The sequence below is a fragment of the Vicia villosa genome, linkage group LG1 (genome assembly GCF_029867415.1).
Source record: "Vicia villosa cultivar HV-30 ecotype Madison, WI linkage group LG1, Vvil1.0, whole genome shotgun sequence".
In the NCBI taxonomy this organism is placed as follows: domain Eukaryota; kingdom Viridiplantae; phylum Streptophyta; class Magnoliopsida; order Fabales; family Fabaceae; genus Vicia; species Vicia villosa.
In genome coordinates, this window is record NC_081180.1 from 85,397,908 (window position 1) to 85,403,907 (window position 6,000).

The window sequence follows — 6,000 nt, forward strand, 5'->3', positions numbered from 1 at the left end:
GACAACATCCTATAAGTCAAGAGTCTCCTGAGGCTAGGGTTTGGGGTTCTCTTGAGAAGATCAATAAGATAAGGGTCTCAATCAAAAGTCTTTGGATTATAATGACTTAAGATAGCTCCAGGGCAAAGATCAAGGCTCAACTCCAAAGCTATATGCTCAAACAAACTCCAAGATTCACAGTCAACTGATTAAACCTAAAAAGTCAATCACAATCAAAGCATGGTCCAAGCCTCTGATCATGGATCAAACATCAAGTACATAAGTGTATATCAATCATTTGATCAAAATTTGATCATGATTTATCAGTAGAAACTCAGAGATGAACAAATACAAAAAGGTTCAAATTAGGGTTTCTCTAGGAAAAAGTCAACTCAACTTTGACTGACCATAACTTTCACATGGAACATCAAAAATTCCCCACTCAAAGCCTATTTGGAAGGAAATTGGATTCTCTACAACTTTGTCTCTCACAAGCCAAGGCTAGAAATGCTTCATTTGAGAGGTAGAATGCAAAAGATTACAGGTCCTTTTCAAGCATCCTTCAAAAGCAGTTTTTTGTCAAAGAGGATATGGTCAAGATAAAAGCTCCAAATGAAAAATATGTTCCAAAGTGGCTTATAGAGGACCTCTTGAGGTTTCCAAAAAGTCTTAGAACTCCCTCATAGCTTAAAAATTGAGTGAGATATGCTTGGTCAAAGTTGAGTAATTTTAGAGGACCAAATGTGAAATAAAGGAGGTCCAAATTGAATTTCTTGCAAGTGGGCCTATATTTTATGACTCAAACTTGATCCACAAGTTATCCAAACCATGTGCCACGAATTTCACCTTTTATTTGATTTTTATTTGATTTTTTATTTCATTTAAAAATGATTTAAAAAGATATAATTGAAAAAATCATATATTATGGTAAAAAGATTCATGTTGATTATTTCCAATCACAATTATGACAAAATAATGAAATATTTTCGTGCACAATTAATTAGGGAAAATTGGTATGATATTGGACAAAATTAGAAAAGCTTCCAAATCAAAATTTTAAGCAAATTTCTCAATATTGCAAGATTTGATTCAAGAAAGATTTTGGAAGTTTTTGTTAACCTAAATCGTTGCCTATAAGTACCTAACATATACCAAGTGAATAAGGGTTACAAAATCTGGAGAGAAGCACACTTGCAAGAACTTAAAAAATCACCAAAGAGCTTGAATTCGGTTTTGGAGAATTTGAGGCTTTCAACAAGAATTGGAGATTGCAAAAGCTTCCTCAAGTGATTCTGAACGTGCCTGGATAATTACTCTGCTTCAGCACCCCCAGAAAATTCTCCAATAGGTCAAAGTAAGTCGTTCTGAAACTTGATTCGATTGGCATGATGTGTGCATATTTATGATGTTTTGATTGTGTGTTATGCTTTGTATGAGTGCTATGAATGTTTCCTGCAAGTTAATTTGATTTCTGGGCGCGTTTGGGGTGGCTCACCATTGTTGGCCGTTAGGGTTCTAAGAGGCTTGCAATTAGGGTTTCCTGTTAGGGTTGAAATTGGGTCAAAACAAGGGCGTGATTGGGTTCGCATGGTTTAAACGAAGAGTTTGAAGGGGTCGCGAAACGTTTACACATACTTATGCTCTATTCGCTATTTTTCAAATGTATAGGCTACGAAATATTTCGAAGCAAAATCATAGAAAAAGATTTACAGGTTTTTGTGTCTTCTTGGGGAAGACGATGAGGTGCCCCTCTCTCATTGGTCTGATTAAAATTTGGCGCGCGTGCTATATTGTGTTTTCCAGTTGTTTACATATTGATCCGGGTGCGTATATTAAACAAGTAACATGGGTGGCTGAGTTGGTCAAACGCTTGTATGTGAGGGAGAGGTCGCAGGTTCGAGCCTCCCCTCTAACATATTATATTTCTGAAAATCCTAATTCCTGATCCCACGCTCCCACGTCTATAGGCCACACGGTGAACCCTCATGATCCATCCCTTTATTCTCCACTCAGCCTAATCTAACACACCCAGATCTAGTCCTTATACCATATACCTTAATAACAACCACATTGAATCATAATCCCTGAAAAAACTAAAATTATTTTAATTAATTTGTTTTTTTATTAAATCTTTTAATATAATTAATTATATATAGTAATTGTTTTTCTAAACAAAATTAATATATTTAGTTTGATTAAATCTTTTTAATATATTTATTTATATAGTAATTATTTTTATAAATGAAATTAATATTTGATATTTATATTAAAAAGTTATAATTTGTTGTTCGTGCCGATTAAAATATACTTAATTTCTACTTGGTTAAATGGTTTCGACTATCTTATTAGTCGCGATGATTAATCTGTTTTTTTCTTCTCTTATTCTAATTTGTTATTCTTTTTAATCGAATCAATCGATTACGAGGGGTAACGATGCAAATCAATTCATAAAAAATTATTAAAAAATACTATAATTCATTATTAGTGATAATCGAATCAATCGATTAAAATTGGTAACGATGTAATTGTTAATCTGTTAACTATGGTAATTGAATCAATCGATTATCGCGGTTAATAGTACAAATTAAAATCAGGGTTGTACGCCCACACTCTAAAAAAACTTCCCAACAAACCTTTCAATTTCCTAACTATCATAGGCTATTTCGAAAGCCTTGAAGCAATTTTTCAACCATCTCAGATCAAACTCAAATTCAGTGGCGTACAACCCTTCCCCGAACTACGTAGACTCTGATCCTCCCTAAGGAGGTACGTAGGCACTTGGCAACAAGGCGAGTCCCCCTCCCCCATAAATCTCATTTTTCCCGATTTAAATTATAAACCTTTAATTATGACAATTGTTTGCTTTAACCCTGTTTGTCATCTTTCTTTATCCTTTTGCCATAAGCCTTGCCTCTACAATGCAAACCTTAGGAAAGGGTTTAGGGTGCCTAACACCTTCCCTCGACCAGAAATAGTATCTTACCCTGAATCTTTATAACTGCGCGAGGTTTCCTATTCGCCTTGGTAGAATAGGTGGCGACTCTAAACATTTAATTTTTAGGCAGGTTGCTAAAGTTTGGTCTTCGTTCGAAGAGGGCTCTACGCAGGTATCACAGTTCAAGTAGTTCAACAATTTGTCAATATCAACACAGTCATGTATTACAGCCCAACCATAGTTCAGTTTGCTGGCATTGTCTTCAACTCCACCACACTTGCACTTTCTTTGGTTACTTCTGATCTTAATGCGTTGGAACTATATTGAGCATGGTTTTAATCGATATATTTGGAAGTAGAAAGTTGATGTTAATCTCCTTGATTGGTATCTTTGCTTCACTTGTAGTATTAAGTGTTACATTCAACCAAGCAGCTCACCATGCACCTGCAATCGATAAACGAGATTCTCATTGATCGGCTTTGTAGTGATTTATTCCTTAGTGCCGGAAACGAAAGGCCTTCAGTTTGAGGAGGTTGAGAAACTGCTTCAGAAAGGGTTTAGACCTTTCCCATTTAACCACAAAAAAGAAGATGTCAAAGGGAAAAGGAAGATGGAAATGAATGACTTACCTTGTTTGTGCTATATTATCACTGTATTACTTTGAAATTTTTGTTAGAAAAAGATTTGTTCTTATCAATTATCTTAGTTTTGATGATAACAATAATATGAATTTTGCTTAAGATAATATGGTACTCTAATCCAATGCAATTTCCCTTTCAGGAAATATATAAAGAGTACGCATAATTCAGCGCTCAGAAGATGTATCTCAAATGGTTCAGCATGCAACATCAGAACATGGTCTGGCAAGACATCAGAAGATGGTCGAAGCAGAATCAGAACATGGGTCTATGGAAGCATCAGAAGAACATGAGATCAGAAGCACTGAAGATCAGAAGATGGTATCACGCTCAGAAGCACTTCAAGGTCAGAAGATCAGAAGATGCTGTGCACCAAGCTGTTTGACTCTGATGATATTCAAACGTCGTATTCACAAACATCAGATCAGAAGGAAGTACACGTGGCAGACTACACTGACTGACAAAAGGAACGTTAAAGCTACTAAAGGCTACGTCAGTAGACACAGCGTGAACAAGGCTCGAGGTAGTTGACAAAAGCGTATAACATTAAATGCAAAGCTGTACGGAACACGCAAAGCATTAAATGCATTCAACGGTCATCTTCTCAACGCCTATAAATATGAAGTTCTGATGAGAAGCAAGGTTAACGATTTCGCACCAATACAATTCAAATTAACTTGCTGAAACGCTGTTCAAATCTAAACTCAGAATCTTCATCTTCATCAAAGCTCACTACATGGCTGTTGTAATATCTTAGTGAGATTAAGCTTAAATTGTAAGAGAAATATCACAGTTGTGATTATCGCTTTTAAGAAGCATTTGTAAACTCTTGAATAGATTACATTAAGTTGTAAGGAACTAGAGTGATCAGTTGATCAGTATACTCTAGGAAGTCTTAGCAGTTGGCTGAGCAGGAAGTCTTGGCAGTTGGCTGAGCAGGAAGTCTTGGCAGTTGGCTGAGCAGAAAGTCTTAGGAGTGAACTAAGCCTAGAGTGATCGTGTTGATCAGTAGACTCTAGAAAAGTCTTAGGAGTGAACTAAGCAGTTGTTCCTGGAGTGATCAGGTTGTGATCAGAAGACTCTGGAAGACTTAGTTGCGGCTAAGTGGAAAACCATTGTAATCCGTGCGATTAGTGGATTAAATCCTCAGTTGAGGTAAATCATCTCTGCGGGGGTGGACTGGAGTAGCTTCGTTAACAGCGAACCAGGATAAAAATATTTGTGCATTTATTTTTATCGTCCAAGTTTTAAAGTCACACTTATTCAATCCCCCCCTTTCTAAGTGTTTTTCTATCCTTCAATTGGTATCAGAGCGCCGGTTCTAAGGTGCAAGCACTTAACCGTGTTTAGAAAAGATTCAGGAAGAGAAAAACGCTTCATTTAAAATATGGTTGATGAAAGTGAAAGGACTATAACTACACCTGCATCTACATCTGGCTCTGCTGAGCAATACAACGGTAACAATGGTTATACTAGACCGCCGGTATTTGATGGTGAAAACTTTGAATACTGGAAAGATAAACTGGAAAGTTACTTTCTGGGTCTAGATGGTGATCTATGGGATCTTCTGATGGATGGTTACAAACATCCTGTAAATGCCAGAGGCGTAAAGCTGTCAAGGCAAGAAATGAATGATGATCAAAAGAAGCTTTTCAGGAATCATCATAAATGTAGAACTGTTTTGCTGAATGCTATCTCTCATGCTGAGTATGAGAAGATATCTAACAGGGAAACGGCCTATGACATATATGAGTCCTTGAAAATGACTCATGAAGGAAATGCTCAAGTCAAGGAGACAAAAGCTCTTGCCTTAATCCAGAAGTATGAAGCCTTCAAGATGGAGGATGATGAAGACATTGAAAAGATGTTTTCGAGATTTCAAACTCTTACTGCTGGATTGAGAGTTCTTGACAAAGGATACACCAAGGCTGATCATGTAAAGAAGATCATCAGAAGCTTACCCAGAAGATGGGGTCCGATGGTGACTGCATTCAAGATTGCGAAGAATCTGAATGAAGTTTCTCTGGAAGAGCTTATCAGTGCCTTGAGAAGCCATGAGATTGAGCTGGACGCAAATGAGCCTCAAAAGAAAGGTAAGTCTATTGCATTAAAATCAAATATCAAGAAATGCACTAACGCTTTTCAGGCTAGAGAAGAAGATCCTGAAGAATCAGAATCTGAAGAAGAAGATGAACTGTCCATGATTTCCAGAAGGCTAAATCAACTCTGGAAGACCAAGCAAAGGAAGTTCAGAGGCTTCAGAAGTTCAAGGAAATTTGAACGTGGAGAATCATCTGATGAAAGAAGATTTGACAAGAAGAAGGTCATGTGCTATGAATGCAATGAGCCTGGACACTACAAGAATGAATGTCCAAATCTTCAGAAGGAAAGTCCCAAGAAAAGGTTTCATAAGAAGAAAGGTCTTATGGCAACCTGGGATGAGTCAGA